This window comes from Sapajus apella, unplaced genomic scaffold (assembly GCF_009761245.1).
Source record: "Sapajus apella isolate SASKATOON/1434 unplaced genomic scaffold, GSC_monkey_1.0 scaffold36, whole genome shotgun sequence".
Classification (NCBI taxonomy): domain Eukaryota; kingdom Metazoa; phylum Chordata; class Mammalia; order Primates; family Cebidae; genus Sapajus; species Sapajus apella.
The window spans coordinates 9471693-9494994 of record NW_022436976.1 but is presented as its reverse complement, the minus strand read 5'-3'; the positions used below and the strand labels follow the sequence as shown (position 1 = coordinate 9494994).

The following is a 23302-nucleotide window of genomic DNA, read 5'->3' as shown; positions in this document are numbered from 1 at the left end:
TGGGCCTGGGAAGAATAAATATTTTTATTGCATGTTCTATTCAATATGTCTTTCCAAATAAAAATCACAGAAATGCATATTCTCAGCTTAGACAGCCCATCTGCAGTGCAACCTTCCCTGACTTATAGCCCCGGTTTGATCTGAGCTGTATGTTTTGTCTTCATAGCTGAGATCCCATGATAATACTTATTCCACTTTATTGTTATTTCTTGTCTAAAACTGTCTGCCTTCCTCACTAGACAACCAGCTCTTGGGGACCATGCAATTTTTTTTCTCTTTTATTGTCATTGTATTCCCAGACTTTAACATAATGCCTGGCATATAATGAGTCTTCAATAAATACTTGTTGAATGAATGAGTATATCTTCGTAAAGATTTTATATTTCTTGTAAAATAAGCCTACCTCAAGAGTTTCTAACCATTTGGAGTTACTGAAAAGGAATAGCTGCACATCATAAATATCAATTTCTCCTGCCACAATTTGTAGGTCTGTAACTAATTCATTTCTACCTTCTTGTACTAATCAGATCTCTTAAAACGTACTCAGAATTTTAGAGCTAGAAGGAAAACTTAAGAATTATCAAAAGGAATTCCGGAGTGGTTGTGTGATTTGCCCAAGGTTGCAGGCTGGTGGCAGAGCTGGGGTAAAATGTCGGTCTCTGATGTGAATATCATTACCATAAGAGAAATTCAGTGCCAACATCTTCTAAGCAGTGACTCAACATTATTTGGACAGAATTTATTAAAATGAAGAGCCTAGACCCAGTTATTGAAAAGAAATAAATATTTAAACACCTTATTATTCTGAAATGAATATGAGAATATGCCTCTGGATAGTTAAAAGAAGTTTTCTAACTTTGTAATGGGTGTTCCAGAGACTGCATATAATGCATGGTACTAATTAATTGAAACAACTTTCAAATCAGAGTAGATTTTTGCCTTTAAAACATAAAGCAAGCCGAAAGGAGTGCTATGTTTAGTTATTTGCATAAAATTTCCTGACCGGACCACTCATTTAGCTGAATTACCTCCTCCGCAGTGGAGAAGAAAACATCATCAGCAGTCTTAGTTAACCAAGTGTTTGAAGAACTACCATTCTGCAAATATCATTGACTCCCCCTAAATTCTGAGATGTAATACTTACTCTAGGATGGCATTATTTTAGGCAAATACAAACCCATTTTACCCATCATAGGGAAAATTAACCTTAATTATTGCTATAGCTCATGAAAAGGACACTTCTTTAGTACATTCACTCTTAATGGCTAAGGAGGCATCTGCAGAGTTCCTGGAAACCTCACAGGGTCTGAGTATTCTCTGGCATACTGAAATGCAGTGTCAAACAATTTTTTAATAAGAAAGCATATTCTGGAAATTAATTGCACATACAAGACAGCTTTACTGACTGAACTTCAAGCATGATTGCAGTTCCAACTTACAGATCTGCTCACGTTCCTTGTGTGTTTTCCATGGCTTCCCATTGACTACAGGAACAAGTTCGGACTCCTTAGGAAGGCTTGCAAGGCCCGACAGAATCTGCCTGGACCAATTCTCCAACCCTACCCCACACCGCTGCCCTCAGCCTAGGCACCACACACCCAGGGAACATAGCTTGCTGTTTTGTTCTTACCTGCTTTTCCTTCAGCACCTCTTTTCAAAAGTTTTCCCAGATACAACATCTGTGCAGAGTAGACCCGACATTCTCTTATGTCAGCCACACATCAGTCAATCAATCACATATTGCCTGAGTACCCACCATGTGGTAGGCACAAGGGAGGAAACAAAATAAAGGACCTGGTTCCTGCCCACGGGAAAATCAGTGGAGGAAATAAATGTTATAATTATTACACCTTGGTAAGTGCTAAAATATTCTCTATATCTTACACGTTTCTAATCATACAATATTGCGATTATTCTTCCACATGCATGTCTCCCTGACTAGGTTTCATCTTTTTGAGGCTAAGAACATAACTTATTTATCTTGGTATCTACAGAATTGAAAACTGTGTTGCAGACATGTCAAAGCTCAGTAAATCTTTGCTGAACGTTGGGTGAGCAGAGTTCTGTTTTAATTATATATATGTAGCATGAAGAGATTTGACCAAGTCTGGCTAATAGGCTATTAATCATAGGAATGGATAGAAACGATAAGTAAGGGCAAAAGGGCTTCAGGTACGTGGCATACACATCTTTAATTTCTGCTTCCCCTTTGAATACAGAGCAACATCTCCTGACCTTTTCAGCATAGTTGGCCAGATGTGGAGATGCAATGATGCCCATATTTGGAAACAGTACAGTACCATGAGAGGCAGGCCCAAGCTATTTATTTGTTGTGAGCTCTTTGGAAAGTCTTAACTTCTAGGCTTGATCTAGTTTGTAGAAGAGGAGGTTAAACCACATTCATTCATTCCCTCATTTATTAAATAATATTGTGTTTCTGCCATATGCCTAGCATTGTGTTCAGGACCCAGGAAGCAATGAACAATGAATAAGATGTGATCCCCAACTCCATGAAACTTACATCTGTTGGGAGAGGCAGAGACACACGTAAAATTTTAGTGCAAATTTGGGGACGTATTATATGGTGTGGAGATTGCATTTTATCCTGAAAGCATTGAGGGAGTCTTTAAAAGGTAAATTAGAGGAGTAACTCTATCAGATACATGTGTCAGTGGATCACCCTGGCTTCAGTATGGCATAGGTTAAAGTAGCCACAGGTTGTAGGAAGAGGGACCAATTAGCAGACTGTTGCTGTGGTTTGAGTAAGTCAGAGGATAAAGAGACCTCAGGTGTCTGCCTGCCCTCAGTTTCTGTTATTGGCCACCCTCCTGTGCCTGTGCAGACAGTCTGAATGCAGCTTCTCCACCAGCAGGTTTGTGGTTCAAGATTGCCTCACAATAGCTGGTAAAGAGAGCTGAGGATGATCCCAGATGGCACTTTAACTTTATCTAATTTTGAACCTTGCTGTGCATCTGAATATCACATACTGACTTGAGCAAAACAGTAGTGTTATGGTTAGGGCTGAAGCAAGCTGTTTGTGGAGACTCCATAATGCACACTGATAACAACAGGAATTAAACTCTCCACCTGCAGGGAAGCCAGTCAGTGGGGTGTAGAATTAGTGTGCTGGCTGAGACTTTAGAATGTAAAAGTGCCACAGGGAAAGGGGGCAAACTTTATGCTAGAATAACCTTGTCAGAGAGATTGATACATAATGAATTTTACCAGGTATAGGTCTGTTGGAAGTATAGGGTAGACAATGGTTTTCTCTCCTTTCATTTCCCACATAGCTATAGAGAGAGCAGTTATCATTCTTTTAAATCACTTAAGCTTGTTAACAACTTCTAAGGAAAGTAAAGTTTCCATTTCACTTGCATCAGAAGGAAATTGGCCATAAAGTAATGTAAAATTTGTCAAGAGGAGCCTGGTTCCTAATTCATCCAAAAGCATTTGATTGGGAACAAAAATGTATACATCTTAATGAACTCCACTTTTATGAGCGCATATTTGGAGTTACATGGCAATGTCACACCTACCAGGCTGCTGTCAGGAATATAGCCAAGTCGTCTCTCATTACCTGAAGTGGTATCTGCCTCCACTCTGTACTGAAAATCATAAAGCTGGTTTATTTTATTTTTATTCCACTCGTACAAGTTTTGAAAATCAGGGTGCAGGAAGTGATAATATGCTACTGTATTCCAGAACACAGAAAAGGGAAAGAGGACTGTAGAAACTTGTGTGTATTCCCCATTACCAAATCCCAGCCACACTGACTGATGCTCCAACCATTACTAATCCCTGGAAGAGTTATGTCTATTATTCTCGGTAGCAACCATATATGATTTGGGACAAATGTGATGGGCTTTTAATCCAAAAGTTCAGAAATAAAAGAGACATGTCATGGAGAGCAGGGTAACCCAACTGAATGAGGCTGCAGTAGTGAAGGCTTATCTTAATTCATCTTGTGTTGCTGTAACACAGTACCACAGCCTGGGTAATTTACAAAGAGAAGAAGTTTATTTCTATAGTTTTGGAGGATAGAAGTTCAAGATCAAGGCACCGGAATTTACTATCTGATGAGGGCTGCATCCTTCAGAAGAAAGGAAACCTGCATCCCCATATGGCTGAAGGTGGAAGGGCAAGAGAGAACAAACTCCCTCTTTCAAGCCTTTGTAGAGACACCTAATCTCATTCACAAGGAAGGAGCCCTGATGGCCTAATTGCCTCCTAAAGGCCCCACCTCTTAATATTATCAGATTAACAGCACCTGAATTTTGGAAGAGCCCCATTCAAACCACAGCAGGTAAAGATAATATAATTAGAACCAGGACCAAGAATAAGTACTAGCGTGAGAAATGACACCAACTCCTTCTTCCCAGTATCAAAGGGTGTCTCTTTCTGGCTATACAGACATGAAATGTTGATTGGGTTCGAGAAAGGCAAGAAAGGGTGGCTTTCTGATGTCTATGAATGATTCACAGTTATTTGAGATATTATATTTAAATATGATTTGATATGCCCATTGATTCAATGGGCAAAAGAATCACTTAGTAAAAATAATTTCTTCTGACTAGGTCTTATGACAGCTAGGGAAGTGTAGCAACTAGGCTTTTTTCTAGAATTATCACTATAGCGTCCCTCTATGATGAGCAAGATCAGGTCCTCCAAGGAGTTATGCACTGCAATATTGACTGGTCTGACAATTTAAAATGTGTGTATACTTATCGTCTTCTCAAAAAGATAAAAGGTGAAAAGAGGAAAATTACAATTATTTATAAATCTACCAACAAGACGTAATCACTGTTGGTACATTAATGTATTTTCGTACAATCAACGTGTGTATATGACACTTAAGTTTACTTCCTTCAGTTTTTAATTCGTCTGTGTTGGATATGTGGGGTCTATGTGTACATTGATTTAGCAGTGCATGTGATCAGCAGCTTAAAGGAGGGTATGGCTTTGCTATTAGATCCCAGTTAAAAAGACTTACCTTGTTTAATAGTTTGAAGCCAAAATATATTTCAATTCAAGTTGGAATAATTAGGAAACAGTCTTGCCACTTAGGCTAAATTATCCATTTACTAATCCAGAAGACATATTCTTCACTCTAGTAGCTTAAAAACCCCTTTCTTTCCCTGCTGTTTACAACACTTAGCACTTTTCAATTGTGGCATGCTTCCATCTTTCATCCCCCACCTGTATGCTCAGGCACAGAATGTATTCAGGCAATTTTTAAGTTTTGTAAATCATTCCCAATAGTCCCTTAATCCTTCTTGCCACTTTTCTCTAAATCCCTTTAGTTGATCAGTAGCTATTGGAGGGTATGGCCTGCAATAACCTCACACAGGCTTCCAGTACACTGTTAGAGATGATCGCCATCTTCACGGGCAGTGGGGCAGTCCATCCTTTGTGCATATGCAGCCTCACGTTTGCCTTTATTTTCCAGGCTTCTGCTCTGTGATTTAAATTCCTGTCCATAAATGGTGCAGATCTAATTTGCTGACCATATATAGTAAAGGTTTACTTTGACGTACTGTCTTTCCTAAAAAGAAATTTTACAGCACAAATCATTATAATTATCACATTTTTCTTAATTAGTAACCTCTTCTATATTTCTTTTACATCTTCTAGTTTTATAAAATATTTTCTTTATATTATTTTAACCCAACTTACTGAATTCTAAGACTATTATCTTGATTCCTTTTTTTGGTAGATGATAAGATTCTGAGCTACTCTTTATTGCTTAGATTTTTCAAATATGTGCGATTATATCTTGTTTTTGGTGTAATCTCAGAACTTCAGCTATTCTTCCAGTCTACGGGTAGAATCATTCTGTCATTAGAGACACTGGAGCCTGCCTCTCTCGTGACGGCCAGCTGGCAGGGCATATATTTTATATGTCTTGGTTGATGGCTTTCAAGTAAAGGGATGAGTCTGAGAAGACCAGCGCTCCTGACAAAAAGCTCTTTATAAAATCAATTATTTCGTTTGGCTGCCTGAGCTCTCCTTTTGCCTTTAGATTGAACAATCACTGAAAATCTACAAAATTTGTCATCACCCCAAACAACGACTCTGTAATATTAAGCAATAACTCCTTATTTTCCCCTTCTACCAGTCCCTGGTGTCCTCAATTCTGCTTTCTATCTCTATGAATTTGGCTATTCTAGATATTTCCTGTAAGTAGAAACATCATTCAATATTTGTGATCTTGCATCTGACTCATTTTATTTAGCTTCATGTTTTTAAGGTTCTTCTGTGTTATAGCATGTATCAGAACTGCGTTCCTCTTCAAAGCTGAATAATATTCCATTATGTGATATACTGTACTTTGTTTTCCCAGTCATTAGATGATGGCCTCTAGGGTTGTTTTCACCTTTTGCCTATTAAAAATAATGCTGCCATGAACAGGGTGTTCCCATTCATTTTTTGAAGTAACCCCCTCTTTTGTCTTCCTTCTCAGCTGTGTGGCAGCACTTGAGTCTCCAACACTCATATCCATGGAGGCTGCTCTACTTCTAGCTGTTCCCACCTCCACACACAAAATTAAAACAGACATTTTTTTTAAGGGAGGAAAGAAGCTATTAATCACCCTAATTATATTTCTTTGTTTAAAATTATGTATGATTTCTGAAAAATACAGAAAAAATAGGAGAGGGGAAATGTCCCCATAATCCCACCACTTTGGTGTAAGTAATGATATAATTTTGGTTTATTTCTGCCAGTTTTTTGCATGGCATTCTTTTTTAAATCTAAATGTGAACATGTTATGTGTTCAGAAATCTAAGTCTGTTTTGTTTTTGTTTTGCTGAAATTAAAATAGCCATTAAGATTTCCTTTGGTCAGTGTTTGCCTTTCATCTCTTTTTCCATCCTATAATGTTCAGTCTTTCTGTGCACTTACATTTCATGTATGTCCAAGACTGCTCCTCATATTTGCAGAGCCTGAGGCAAGAGTACAAACAGAGGCCCACAGACATTCTAATTGTTTAATTCAGCAATTATGTCTTCATTTAGGAAAGATTTTCAAATTATAAAGATCTCATCTGACTGATTCCAGTTACAAATTAGGTCAGAATAATTCTCTTGCTCATTTTTATTATTTTGGCTAGTAATTAAATCTTCATTAAATATAAAATGTGTTGTTTGAAAATTTTTTATGATGAATGCTTGACAGAGATTTATCCACTTTCATTACTTCTAGTTTTAAAAAAGGCCAGCAGACTACTTATTTTTCTATGTATTTTTTTGGCTTTTTTTCTCAGATGTTAGATTTTTTTCAGACATTCTCTTTTGTCACAATCTCAAATTCTTCTTGTTCTATTTCACCTGCCACCATACACACCGTGAAGCAGTGACTAGCTCCTTCTTAGCTGCAGTACAACCCACAAATCTTTACGGCATTTGAACACAGTGGCCATTTGTTTCAAGGATTTGGGGCAAGGAATATGGAGAAGTACTTTTTCTGGAATATGAATGGTGTTAGAAACAACCATGGATGCTTAGGATTACAGATCATGCTGTGACAGAATGACAAATGATGTGCCATTTAAAACAGTGCCTCTCAAACATTAATGCTGCATATCCATCACCTGAAGAAGCTTCTTAAAATGCAGATTCTGAATCTTTAGATCTGGGTTGGGGCCTGACAGTCAGCATTTCTAACAGGTGCCTAAGTGATGCTGCTGCTGTTGGCCCAAGACCCATCTCTAGAGTTGTAAAAGTCTGAAGCATAGGTAGGACCAAGATCAGGGATCTCTCTCATCTGATATTAAGGGTAACACTGTGTATATCCTATATGAATACTATATAGCTGGAATTGATTTTTAATTTAAAATTATAATCATTGCCTTTTAAGAGTTATTTACATTTATTGTAATTCTCTCTATAAGTTATTGATATATTGGGATTTTTTCTTATCATTTAAACACTGGCTTTGTATTTTATGCATTCTGTGCTTTGGAGTTTTTTTTAAGTCTCCTTTTCCCCTGGATCATTTTTTCCCCTTCTTTTTATTCAGTTTTTTACATGCATTAGTTTAAAAATTAAATGCTTGATTTCTATTCTTTCAATGTCATTCTTAAAATTTTAACAGGCATATTATCAAAGTCTTAAATGAATTAATTTATTTGTAATTGGCAAATAAAAATTGTATATATATATTGTGTACAGCATGATGTTTTGGTATATGTATACATTGCGGAATGGCTAAATCAAGGTAATTAACATATGTATTGTCTCACATACATATCCGTTTTGTGGTGAGAACACTCAAAATCTACTCTGTTAGCAATTTTTAAAATACAATATATTGTTCTTAACTATATTGACTGTGATGTACAATAGGCCTCTTGAATTTATTCCTCCTAACTGAAATTTTGTACCCTTTGACCATCATCTTCCCAGTCACACCCCCACGCCTCTGGTAACCATCATTCTACTCTCTAGTTGTATGAGGTCAACTTTTTGAGATTCCATATATAAGTGAAATAATTAATATATTTATCCTCCTTCCAGATAATTCAAGGATCTTAGCATTTTGACTCTAGTCAACTCTAATCTTACAATCCATTGTATTGCAGTATTTTAATTCTCTTCTATTAAGCCTTACAAACTGGATGTTAACATTATTGTGGTTATTGTTTCAGAGAGTCAATATTGACACAGGTTTACCTGAATATTACCCACGATTACCATCATTCCTTCTTTCTACTTAGATCTCCATCATCCTTCTTGAAATATAATTTTTAGAAGATCGATTGATGAATTTTTGTCAATGGAAAATACACTTTTACTTTCTCTGAAAATATTTTGTCCACATCAGTTATTTTCTTGTTCAGTATTAAGAAAACCTAATTTTTATGTTTTCTCCCTGTCATTGTTGATATTGTTTGCCATCAGGCTGTCATTACTTTTTAGGTATTCTAAACTGTTACTTCTTTAAGTACATCATTGTCTCCCCTTAATCTGTTCTCTTCATAATGTTTTATTTATTTGTTTCACTATGATGAATTCTGGACAGTTTCTTCTGATCTTTCTATTTAGCTGTATCTAATCTAGCTGTATCTAATTAAGTCATCTGTCAAGTACATTTTCTTAGTATTTTATTTTAATAATTTTATTTACTATTTCTAGATTTTTTATCTATATTCATCCTGTGATAATATCTTCTTCTTTATATATATTTTATTTATGTATCTGATAACATTAATGACTTAAACCTTTGTAAGTCTAAGTATATTTTTAGTTTTTGTGCTGATTTCATTCAAAGGAACTTATTTTTACATGTATTGTTTGTGTTCATGCAGGTGTGTATGTTTATCATCACTCTATGCTCATCTGTACTATATCTCTGGGAATTCTTCATATCCTATATCGAAAATGCACTCCTTCAAAGAAAGATTGCATTTGCTTTTGCCAAGCCCCTGGAAACCCTACTAACTAAAACTAAAGCTTTACTAAAACAAGCTTAGACCTTCCATCCACATACCAATTGTGTGAATGCAAATCACAAATCTACATTATTTTTATGAATTCTAAACTTTTATGAAGCAGAGAATTTTTTTATTCTTCTTCACCCAAAGCCAAGGACAAAACAGGCAAGTTTTCTTTCACTTTCCCTATGCTGGTTGGATTTTCTTTTTCTAGTTCACTTGTTCCTTAGGGTTATAGCTTTTCAGGTCTTCCCTTGTTGCTTAGACTGAAGACTGTGCCTCTCGTCCCTCCACGTGGCTGTTGAAATGCAAAGCTCTAGGTTACAGCAATTACAGCAGTTACCCTTAGAGCAGTCACTGTCTTCAATTTCTGTTCATTATGCCAGATTTGCACTCCAGTCTTTTTTTTTTTTTTTTGAGCTCTATGGATTTCTCCTACTTAACTGTTAGCTTACTTAATAAAAACAGATTTAAGAAACATTTTGAATGTTTACGTACTAGCTTTTCTTGGTATTCTGTAATGTGAGTGCTTGTATCAATGGCAAATTTTCAAATAATTTGTAAATTAAGTGGTTACTATGGTTAATTTAGAAATGCAGAAAAATAGGAGAATAAAAAATTGTAGGAATTTTGTAAACTAGAGATAGCATAACCATTATAAAAATGTTGGAATTTAAGATTTTTTTTCATATATGTTTTTACATAAATGAGATTACACTACATATATCCATTTAAGCATAATTAAGATATTCTCAAGTAAGAAACTGAATGATTATATTGAGAGGTTGGCAGCAAATAATATCAAAACTTTCCAAATGATAACCTCAATCTTCATATCATTAAATACAAATTTTTCAATATAGTATTAATTCATCATATATATTTTTAACAATAAAACTTTCCCTTCTGCAGTCCTCTACTTGTGGAAACACCAGTTTGTGTAGGGGACACATGTTTTCATTTCTCTTGGGTATATACCTAGGAATGGAATTGCTGTATCATAGGGTAAACCGAGTCTTAACTTTTTAAGGAACAGCCAAATGGTTTCCAAAAGTCTGTACCATTTATGGTCCCATCAGTAAGACGAGGAGAGTAGGACACAGAGACAGACAGAGGCCACATGAAGACACTTTGACAACACATGTTATCATCTATCTTTTTAAATTTTAGCCATTCTACCGAGCATAAAGTAGTGTCTCATTGTAGTTTGGATTTGCATTTCTTTAATGAAAAATGATGTTGAACATGTTTTTATGTGCTTATTGTCTATTTGTATATCTTTCCTGAATTATGTCTATTCAGACTCTTTGCCCATTTTTATTGGGCTGTTTTTATTTTTGAGCTGTGTTTTTAATATATTCTGGATACAAGTTCATATGAAGCACATGATTTGCAAATTACTTTTCTCCTATTCTGTGGGTTGTCTTTTCACTTTCTTGATGGTGTTCTTTGAAGCACAGAAGTTTTAATTTTGATGATGCTAATTTACCTATTTTTTTCTCACTTATACTTTTGGTGTCTTATCTAAGAAACTGTCACCTAATCCAAGATCATGAAGAATTACTCCTACGTTTTCTTTTAAGAGTTTTGTAGTTTTAGTTTTACATTTAGGTCTACAATCCAGTTTGAATTAATTGTATACATGATGTGACAGAGAGTTCTAGCTTCATCTCTTGCATGTAGCTACCCAGTTGTCCTAGCATCATTTGTTGAAAAGACTATTCTTTCCCCTATTCATTTGTCTTGGCATTTTTATAAAAAATAAATTGCATATCTATGTATTTTAAATTCAGTTATACATACTGTCACTAGCCCTGCCAGGCATCATATGTACTTACAAGCTGACAACTAGCACAGAAATGATTATTATCACTGGCCATGGCAAAGAATAATGACCTGTTATTTCCAAAGATTCTGTGAAGATGACTGTGCACCTGAGAATTTGTTTGGTTTATACAGACTAAGATTCCGTCTGCTTTGTTCACTATTGAGTTAGTAGCTAAACGGTTGTAAAATTTCTCAAGTCTCTCAGAGCTCACACTTGCAGGAAGCTTGATTTCACAACTTGTACATGACAGTCTCACATAAAAGTAGTCTCGTGAGAGTGTTACTATGGACAGAAAAATGACTATACCTCTTTTATGACTGCTGTTGTTATTTGGGCTGCTTTTTTCTTGATGTTGTTCCAAAAGCTTCCATTTTGCAATAAGCAGCAACACCTTAAGATAGATCTTAAACAGAACCATGGTTAGGGCTTTTTTTCCTCCCCTTTAGTCACAGTGATTTTCCATTTGCCCTGGAAGGCATTCAGCATTACTTGTAAACAGCAAAGATAAATGTGGCTTCTGATAAAATAAAGATAAATATTCATCTTTATGAATAGTCCATATGTTTATAAATAGGAATAGAATGAAAGCACTGTCCCAAACTTTCCTTTCAATTCAAAACATCCAAATGTATTTTAAATATTCCACCCCAATTAATCTCACTTTTAAATAAAACATTGCATGTCTAAGGTGGGAAAACAAGACCCTTCAGCAATGCCACACAACTGCATTTTTTTTTAAGTGGATGGTCACTTTTAACTGATACAGAGGAAATTTAGGAGAGAAGAAAAGTAATCAACTTTTCTATATCTGGAGTCCTTTAACCAATAAACAGACAAACCAACATAAAGTACACATGGTAAGCTCAGCATACATAACTGAATTTCTCTTTTTCAGCTTTTTCCCATTTTTGCACCTCAGCCTGTCCAATTGTGCAAAGAAAGGGAGGATGATTAAATATGCAACTGAGTAGTCAGGGCCTGTAGCTGCTGGGAGTTCCCCAAAGCTCTACGTCCCTCCCTCACCAGAACTTGTTTGCTCTCTCCAGCAAGTACCATGTGCTAGGATGCCCAAATTCACCACTGTAAGCCCAAGACTGTGAGGTTCCTAGACAGCAGGATTTTGCTCTAAAGATCATCCACAGATCCACTCTTTAATTTAACCCCATCTTGGCAGGCATAAGGAATAGCACAATGAAAAAATGTAGCTCCTGCCCCCAATAACTGTGTAAGATTAGGAAACCAGCACTCAGAAGGTATTTGAGCATAAAGTTAAGTACTTAGTAAAAGTTTGTGGATAAGGAAGGAAAGAAAGAGAAAAGGTGTGCAGGAGGGAGGAAGGATGAATTTGGATTTCATATCTCATACCAGAGAAAGATGAAAGCAGCATATTGAGACATAGAAGTGGTGTAAAAGACAAGAAGAGATGAATTAAAGAAGGCATAGGAACCAGAAGTGGAAAATTATGGTATAATACTTCCGTGTCTTTGGAGACAAATTGGATTTGAATCTTAGATTTGCCATTTACTAGCAGTGGTTTTGGACAATTTACTTAATTATGTTTGATCTTCAACCACTCTGTAATGTGTAAGGAGTAACAATATCTACGTCATTGGAATTATCAGAAGGATTTAATAAGTGTTATCAATTTAGTACAATACCCAGCCCATAGGAAGGACTCAGGAAATATTAGCCATCAATAGAAGATGCTATTTATATTTGGGTTTTCTTTAATCCTGAGATTCGACATGGCACACAAATGTAAACATTTTCAAATCAGTTCCATGTGGTAGACCTCTAGATTTTTTATTTTTACCCTTGAAATAGGTTTAAGACAATGCCATCATGGAAAGCCTCTGTAGAAGAAACTATTTATTGTACCCATTGCCTTTCTAAAATCTGTCAAATCTCTAAAGCTTCTCCCTTTTTGGAAGCTTAAACAGAAACTGAACCATCATAAAATTCTTGAAGTTTGCCTTGAATCTACTTTGGAGCTGCGTGAATTGAGGCCTTTTGATAACTGACCTTTGTTCTTCCAAATAGGCCTGATCCTGTGTAAAACGTATACACCGCCCACCTGCCACCACCCCTGTGGCAGCAATGTTTGAGGGCCTAAATGTTTCTGTGGGGAGTTATGACAGAAGTCAGCCAAATGTAGGTAATGATGTTAGGCAGCACGGAAGGTTGGAGCACGGGAAGAGGCAGCGGGGAGCTTTAGGCAAGGAACCCTTGTATCCAGCTGTGCCCAATTGGCCTTCCCTGAGGACTTGATAGGCACCCTGTTGTCACTTGTTACTCAGTAATTGAGGTAACAGTCAAGGGAAAAAAACCTTTATTTTTCACAATGCCATCTTTCAGCAATGCAGCTTCATGAGTGAAGACGGTGATGTTCCAGTAGTTCATCTAAACTCTTTAAAATCCTACCAAATACCTTACAGGTGGTGGGTGTGTAGTGGAAGTGGTTAGGAGCAGGATAGGTACTAAGATCTGTCTGAGATGTGAAACTTCATGAGTAAGATTTGGTGTCTTCACCACAATCATTCATAATAACCAGAACTTTAGATTCCTAACTGCAATTATTAAAGATTGTAAAGGTTGGCCGGGGGTGGTGGCTCAAGCCTGTAATCCCAGCACTTTGGGAGGCCGAGGCGGGTGGATCACGAGGTCAAGAGATCGAGACCATCTTGGTCAACATGGTGAAACCCCGTCTCTACTAAAAATACAAAACATTACCTGGGCATGGTGGCGCATGCCTGTAATCCCAGCTACTGAGGAGGTTGAGGCAGGAGAATTGCCTGAACCCAGGAGGCGGAGGTTGCGGTGAGCCGAGATCGCGCCATTGCACTCCAGCCTGGGTAACAAGAGTGAAACTCCGTCTCAAAAAAAAAAAAAGATTGTAAAGGTTATATTATACTGAGATATTCCTTTCGCCAATAAACCTTTAATGTTATCCCAGAATTAAAATACCCTTTTGCAAAATAAAATGTTTATCAAGTCTGCCAAAAAGAGGAGCCAATTATTTGGGTTTCTCTCTAGGATTTTAATAAATTCCTTTGATAGTCAAAGCAGTTAAGCAGGCTCACATGGAACAAAATAAAAGCACGAAAGCAGTCAATCTCATTTCCAAAGTGAACAAACATAAACATCGTTATCATTTCAAATTTTTCACTTTTACATTTTGCAGATAAGAATAACTTTTCTTACGTTTCTTACAGGTTCCTTATTTCCTCATTAATTGAAAAACCATATTTAGATACATTTATCACTAATGAATATTTTTCATAGTTTAATCACATTGATTTGTTGAGCATTATCAGAATATATAATTCTTTAGATAAGGAATTGTGAACAGTCTCATGGATTAATATTTTCAGAACATCAGTGTTTTAGCAAATAAGATGTTATTGACAGCACATTGTTAGCCTCACTACATCTCAGTGCAGTTCTCACTTAAATAAATATTTTATATAGTTCCTCAGTAGTGTTGACTGAGAAGATGTTTTGCTTTAGAACTTAAAAACTGAGGAGATGGAATAGTTGCAATTAGTGTTTGTGGTACATTAATTCCGGCATCCTCTTCTGATCAAAATACATAATTGGCAAATTTATACACATCAACACAAAGCCACAGAACATTCCAAGGATGCAAAGAATTGTGGATTCAAAGGATATATCATGCTTCCTTAGCCACCAATGTATTTTCAGTAGAATGAAAAGTCTTACGGTACATCACAACATACTGGTCAACCTTTAGGACTTTCTCAATTGCAAAGGGAGCTGGGTTACTCCTGCTAATACCTACCTATGCCCTCTCAGCATGTGCCATGAGAGGGCAGCACTGAGAGCGTCTCCAGCCCAGAAAGCGGTGGGCACTGTTAAGTATGGGTTAACACCTATGTTTTTATGTGGAAGCATTCAAGTCAGGCTGTGGTGATATATGTTCTCAGAGTCTACTGTAGTATCATTTTAGTGCTTTTATTACAAGTCATCAAACACTGTATCTGAAAAACATGAGGATAAATTATGGTACATTCAAAAACTGCTGATAAATAACAAAGAAGAGAACAGGGTACTTTGGGAATATAAGGCCTTTTGAGTGAGAAATGTTTTGTGCTAGCTATGAGTGAGTTTTCTACATGCAGAGAAATTCCATTACATTGGTCCTCGGAACTGGTTAACATTTTCTTGGTTCTTTGCTTAGTGTAGCAAATAAAAATCTATTTATTCTTTCTGGGAGTTCCCAAAATATCTTTATTGATTTGAATTTTGCTTTTTCACTTTATTATATAGTTGATTTTAAGTTTCTCTTGGGTGTACTCATGAGGTAGCCACATAAAATGGAACAACTTATTTGTAATAACAAATATTATACATGAGTTTTTTTTGACTGGCCCAGTTGCAAAGTAAATCACTCTCCTCCTAATTCTTTTTCATATTTTTTCTCTGGATCAGAAAACGTTACTTTCTCATACCCAGAGAAGTGTTATAAAATGATACATTGAGATCATCTGATTCCCTCTTTATTGTGATTGTCTCTAAAAAAAAAAAAAAAAAAAAAAAAAGCAAAAAGCGGCCATGAACTTATAAAGAATGTTTTAAAGAAGACACCAAAAGTTGTTAAAACAGTAAATGAATTCATCAAGGTTGCAGGGCACAAGATCAATATACAAAAATTAATTATATTTTTATATACTTGGAATAAATGATCTGAAAACAAAGGAAACAATTCTATTTATAATAGCATCTAAAAGAATAAAATATTTAAAATAACTATAACAAAAGAAGTGTAAAACTTATACCCTGAGAAGTATAAAACATTACTGAAATAAATTACAGAAGATCTGTATCAGTAGAAAAACAGCCTATGTTCACAGACCGAAGATTTTAAACTTATTAAGATGATACTACTCCTCAAATTGAGCTATAGATTCAGTGCAATCCCTGTTGCAACTGGGATTCTGTAGACCAGTTGGCTTCTTTATACAAATTGATGTGCTGATCCCAAAATTCATATGGAATTGCATGGGACCCAGAATGGCCAAAACAATTGTTTAAAAGAAGAATAAATTTGAAGGCCTTTCAAAGTCAATCACTCCCAATTTCAAAACTTACAATAAAGTGATGACAATCAAACTTATGTTACTAACATAGGAATAAAAATGTAGATCAATGGGATAGAATTGAGAGTCTACAAATAAATCTATAGGTCTTTGATCACCCAGATTTAACAAGGGCACCAAGGTTATTCAGTAAAGAATATTTTTAAACAAATGGTGCTAGGATGATTGTATATCCACATGTAAAACAATGAAATTGGACCCTTACCTCACAAAATATAGAAAAATTAACTCAAAATAGATCAAAGATGTAAATATAAGATGTATGTACACGTAAATCTATAAAACACCTAGAAGAAAACTCAGGGGTAAATCTGCATGACCTCAGATTTGACAATGAATTCTTAGGTATAATTCCCAAAACATGAGCAACAAAAGAAAAAATAAATTGGTTTTTATCAAAATTTAAATTTCCTGTGCTTCAAAGGATGCTATCAAGAAGTAAAAAAACCACCCACAGAATGAGAAAATATTTTCAAATCATATATCCCATATGAAACTTGTATCCAGAACATATAAAGACCCATACAACTCAATAATAAAACAAATGAACCCAATTTTAAAATGGGCAAACAATCTCAATAGACCTGTCTCCAAAGAAGACATACAAATAGGCACAGCACATGAAAAGATTCTCAATATCATTAGTCATCAGAGAAATGCAAATCAAAACCACAAGAAAATACCTCTTCATACCCCCTAGGATGGCGACACTCAAAAAGATATAACAATAACTTTTGGCAAAGATGGAAAGAAAATTAGATCTCTCATACATTGCTGGTGAAAATGTAAAATGATGCTGTCACTTTAGAAAATAGCCTGGCAGTTCCTCAAACAGCGACACACAGAGTTACATGTGTTCCAGCAGCTCTACTCCTAGGTATATACCAATATAAATGAAAATATCTAGCCACAAAAAATCTTGTACACAAATGCATTATTTATAACAATCATAAAGTGAAAACCTGAAAGACTGTAAACTGTTGAACAGATAAACAAAATGTGGCATATCCATACAATTAAATGTTATTTGGTCACAAGAAGCAATGAAATGCAGTAGTTAGTGATAGATGCTACAATATGAAGGAAACTTGAAACCATGGCACCATTATGCTAAGTTAAATAAGACAGCCACAAAGGACCACATATTATATAATCCCATTTATACGAAATGTCCAGAATAAGCAAATCCATACAAACAGAAAGTAGATTAGTGATTGCTTAGGGCTAGGAGTGATGGGTGGGTAGGAGACTGATAGCTAAAGGGCAAAAAAGTGTTCTGAAGTTGACTGCGGGGGTGGTTTCACATTCTCTGAATATACTAAAACCACCCAATTCAGTGAATTTAGTGGGTGAATTCACATAGCTGTGAATTTTATCTCAACTGTAAAAATAATACAGGAATGTGATGCTCTAACCTGCATAGGTCCAGGCCACATGCGTCTGGGGAAGAATTTCCACCTGAATACTTGGGGTGTAAATAGGTGCATAGACATATAGATGCCAGATGGTAAGAAGAGTGAAAGTCTACCACACATGTCTGTGAGGTCATTAAGGGATCCAGTCTTTGCAAAGGAAGGTTATATTACAGCTCAGTTGAGAAGTGAAAAGAAAAGGGACTCAAATTCATGGTGGGTGCTGTGACAAGTCTCCATATAATTAAAAGACACGTACAAGAATGTTCATAGCAACACAGTTTATTAGCCCCAAATATCCATCAACATTTGATCAAATAAATTGTGGTATATACAAAATGGAATACCATATAGCAACAAGAATGAATAAACTCCAAAAGCATGCAATATGAATGAATCTCATAAACCTAATACTGAATGAAAAGAGTTATCCGGCCAGGCAGAGTGACTTAGGCTTGTAATTCAGCACTTTGGGAGGCTGAAGCGGGTGAATTACTTGAGGTCAGAAGTTCAAGACCAGCCTGGCCAACATGGTGAAACCCTGTCTGTACTAAAAATACAAAATTTAGTCAGGCATGGTGGCATGTGCCTGTAATCCCAGCTACTTGGGAGGCTGAGGCAGAAGAGTCACTTGAACCTGGGAGGCAAAGGTTGCAGTGAGCCGAGATTGCCCCACTGTACTCCAGCTCAGGTGACAGAGCAAGACTCTCAAAAAAAAGAGAGAGTCATTAACAGACATACAAACTGTATTATTCTATTTACATAATGTTCAAAAGTAGGCTAAATGAATCTATGCTGTAGGAAGACAGATTAGTATGTATCCTTGTGGGGGGCTGTGAATGGACAAGTGGAGGAGAGGAAGGACTTTGGGGTGCTGACAGTGATCAGGGTGCTGTGGATATGAGGTGTTCACTTTATAAAAATTCTTTCAGTTGTATACTTATTATTTATGCACCATTCCCTATGTAAGTTAGACTTTGACAAAAGTGAAATGAAAAAGAAACTAAATAGCCTTGTTGACTTTCCCTAAAGATAGAGAGCATGTCATGTTTATTTCTAATGCTTATTCAAATGGGTAGATACTTTGGGAAAGGATAACATGGTGAGATAATCACTTACAGGAGTAAGAGTTATGGGGCTGTTGCTTCCTGGGCATGGAAAGATTAGACCCCTTCCAGCCTAGCCGTTTCCTTCTTATTATCTTGGAAGCAAACTGTCCAGCTGTTCCTCCTAAAGTCAGGTTAACAATGATTGTGGTTGTTCCCTGCAGCACGGGTCGGGCTGTAAGACATCTTCCCCTTATATTTACATAGAGACAGAAGGTATAGAGTGGTGCAAATGGGAAGGGAACAGTGTATTTCTCCACTGTGTGCTTATGTCCAAATCAGAAACCAGCCTCATTCTTGCTTATTAATTATTAAGGAAAATAAATTTTAAGCATCAGGGCACTGTTCTCCAAATGGTGATTGGGGGAAGGGGATTCTCTGAGTTCTATGAAATACTAAAATTTCTATGTGTTGATAATGACTAAAAATAAATTTTCCACTTGTAAAGACAAAACTTCCGTATTGCAAAGTTATTTTCATAGAATAAAATCTTAGTTTCTTAAGTCAGTCTTTTGCAAATTGGGGTCCATATATGAATTATTAAGAAAATCTTTCCAATAAATGCACTGGGATATGTTTAGGTTTATTTGACATACACAGGAATATTTGAGGGAAGGGAGCAATAAATTCATCTCTTTAATTTGCTGCAGCCTTTCCTTAGAGGGAGTGCTTTTTAAACTGGTGTTAAGATGGAGAAACATGCCTTCTATCATGCTACTGCTGAATTCCCTGCTCCAGAAACATGCAGCAAGTTAGCATGACCCAACTGCTTGAAGGCAAACAAGATGTTCTTGTCTTAAATGTAGTCATCATTTTGGAGGAAGAAAAGCCATAATGAGCCCTTCTTTTTTCTTTTTCTTTACTGAGGAGTAGCAAATGGTATTTAAACTGTTATCTGGCAACAAAAAATTTCAAGCAATGTTTACAAAAAAAAAAAAAAAAAAGCCTGCCAACACTTATTTCTGCTGGGCACTGATATAGCTGAGTTAAAAGCCCTTTGGAGATGGAGAATATGACAAGAAAAGTTGCACACTCCTAACCAAAGCGGGCTTTCCAAGAGCTAGAGTAAAGCCACTGTCATTAAGGTTTTTCGCACTGGGGCTTGTTGGCAGCATTTTGCAAGAATCATTTCCTCCATGGTGGTAATAAAGTGACAGTGTCTTTCCTGACTGTTGCTAAAGGTGAAGTAAGAATTTGAATTGAGAGAGGCAGTTAAAATAGTATCTGAACTTTTGAACTTCCTGATCCGATAATTATTCTTGAAAGTCTCTATAAGATGGAAAAGAGAGCTAATGCTACTTAAAGTGTTTAATTTTAAAGGAATATCATCATTAAATAGTACTCCTTCCATAATTTCTTGGTTGTTGAGTGCAGGCATGACAAGAATTTAATAAAGATACTTCTGATTGATAAGATGGGGTGTAAACAGAAAGTTCTCTTAAATAGGAAGGTGTGTATGTTTGGAAAATGAACTTGTCTCTTTTTGCTTAGAAGTGTGTATAAATTAATGCAAGATATTTGTCTATATCTCAGCCCCAGGTGTCCCTCCTGAGCGGCAGATCTGCACACCCAACTTCTTACTAGACACATTTCTTGAATGCCCCATAGGTACCTTATTTCAACATATTCAAAATAAAACTCAGCATCTCAGCCTTCTCCTGCTCACCCACCTTGGCCCTTTACTGCTGTTTCTTCATTCTTTCTTCTATTAATCATTGTTAAACCGCTTTCCAAAATCATGCATCTAGGTATCAGCCTTGGATTCTGCCATCACTGACGCCACACACCCCAATAAGTCACTTCCAATATATTTCCTAAATCCACTCACTTTCAGCAACCCCCCGTTTCCCATCTAGAGGTGACCACTAGTATTCCACCGCTTGACTCTTTCAACATTCTCCTGACGAGTCTTCTGGTGGCCCTTCACTCTTTTGCCTCTTTCAAGCTGTTACCATGAGAGGGATCTGAGATTCAACTCTCATTTTTTTCATTTCTGTACGAAAACCATTCTTTGGGTTTCTGTTCTTAGGAAGAACTCCTCAACATGTTGTGTAAGATTCTGTGTACTCTGATCTTGACCCTGCTTACCAGATGTGAAGCTCCCTGTTCCTGTTATCTCTGAGCACACCCAACCCTGCTTGTTGCCAGCAAAGGACCGAAAAAGCCCTTGAGGCAGCGGGCTGTCAGATTTGCTAATAGTCCAAGCCAGCTCCAAAAAACCGCCACATCCAAGACAAGGGCTCTTTCTGTGAAGTAACAGTGACAAGTAGGACAGACATTGAGTCATTTTCTGGCTGTGCCTGTGCTAGTGAGAGAAAGCCCTGCTCCACAGTCTCTTGCATCAGTACACTCCCGGAAGCCCCCGTGCTTTACCGTGCAGTGCTGCCCCATACCATCTCACTCTTTGTCTTGAGTTTTAACTCCCCCAACTCTACCCAAGGTCCACATTCCCCTATCCCTGGATGCCACGTGTTTCACTGACATGAGGTTTCCTCCTTATTAAGCATGGAAAGGGATCTTATAAATGGTGCTGTGAGGACAGATGCCTGCACCTTGGCTTGACTTCTGCTTCACCCAGTGTATTCTAGCTACATCCTTAGCTCACTTCAGTTTTAGTCTCAAGATGGTCCCAGTCTCCTCCTCTATATTTGGTTCATGTTTTCTTATATTGTTAACCAGGAATGCTAAAAATATTAACTTGGTACATTATATGTATATTAGGGGAACACTTGAGATATTTCTAGCATGCAAGGCCACCTGCAGAAACTCTGGAAGGGTCCATTTCCCTGACGCACAATCAGCCCAAAACCTTTTTAATACAATAGATATTTTTTATGATACTATGACTTACCTCCTACCATTTTCCTTTTCCCACCTATGGCTCCAAGCAGACTAAATTTCTCTCAGGCTCTTCTTTCTGTTGTGCTGTGTTAGTCTGTTCGGGCTGCTATAACAAAATATACCACAAACTGGGCAGCTCGTACAGCTCTGGAGGCCTGGAAGACCAAGATCAAGGCAGTGGCAGGTTTGATGTCAGGTGAAGACCTGCTTCCTGGTTCATGGATGGGGCCTTTTCACTATGTCTTCACATAGTGGAAGGGGCAAAGCAGCTCTCTGGAGCCTCTTTCATTCATAAGGGCATTAATACCATTCATGAGGGCTCTGCTCCTATGACGCAATCACCTCCCAAAGGCCTCACCTCCTAACCTCATCACATGGGTGATTAGGTTTCAATTTTATGTGAATCTGAGGGGGACACAACATTCAGATCATAGCATTTGCTTTCCTTTCAAGACTTTTACACAACAGATCGCCTCCAGATCACAAGGCTGTTACTCCTCTTTTGTGCTTGGCTATTGAACATCCATTTAGACCTCACTTCCTTCAGGACATCTAGGTTAGCCTTTGCCTGTGCGCCTAGCACCTTCCACCCACTTCACATAGCACCTAACACACTCTGTTGGGTTTCTCTGAGGTATGTAAGCTCCAGAACAGCAGGGTTCTTGTCTTTTTGTTCATCCTTGCATCTTCAAAGCCTGCCGCAGTACCTGGCCCAGAGCAAGTACTTAATGATCATTTGTTAATGAATGAATAAATAGATTTTTCCATTAATCATCTAATCAGTGAATTTACAATTCTATGCAATTCTTTGATACTCTAAGAAATTGAAATTTATTTTCTGAAGTTATGTATTAGTTTTATTTCCTAAGAAATTTGATTTTTCCTTACTTTAAATCATCACTCCCCAGTGGTTGTTACAGCTATGCTGCCATGTGGTAAAACACATGAGGCATCTAATATTGCCTTAAGAAAGCTGTTTCACAGTAAAAACTATTCAGGCCTTTCTCAGCACTTTTTATTTTATGTTGACATTATCGGTGTTTGTATCTCTCTTACCTGTAAGACATTAGGTGCCTTAAAGGCACTGACCATGTGTTATTCAACTTTGTATCCTCACAACCTTATATCTAGGACAGTGTTGGAAGTCAGTAAATGTTTGTTTAAAAGCTTAAGATGGGCCAGAATCCACATCTTGTTTCAAAAACTGTGTAACTGCCAACACCTACCTCTGTGCTTACGCCCTCAAAGCCTCAGTTTCTACATCTGTAAAAATGGGGATTCTACTGTTATAAAACATCATCTTGCAGGGTTGTTATGAAGTATGACATAAAATATAATGTAAATAAGGAACTCAGCATTGTGACTGAAACGTAAGAATTATGAATAAGCTAGAATGGGGATAAATCTAACTTCCTTTGTGAAGACATATGGTGCGCCAAGATGTTAATTTTTCACTGTCACAGGCTGGCAAGACACATTCTTAAATCTAGTAAAGTTGTTGCAAAAAGAAAGCAAAGAGGCAAACTTTCCAATTTTTATATTAGGAAAATATTCTTAATTTTTGAATA

The 23302-nt window shown here is 36.8% G+C and overlaps 1 protein-coding gene and 1 long non-coding RNA gene across 3 annotated transcripts in view; both read left to right on the top strand.

The window, feature by feature from the left end:
* ST6GALNAC5 (ST6 N-acetylgalactosaminide alpha-2,6-sialyltransferase 5) overlaps positions 1-23302 on the top strand; it is a 177428-nt gene that overhangs the window by 14062 nt on the left and 140064 nt on the right. The gene's annotated exons all lie outside the window — the stretch shown is intronic.
* On the top strand, positions 8320-15855 carry LOC116563818. The gene is made up of 2 exons (XR_004274588.1): positions 8320-13849; positions 14158-15855. It is a non-coding gene; the product is annotated as an uncharacterized LOC116563818 (long non-coding RNA).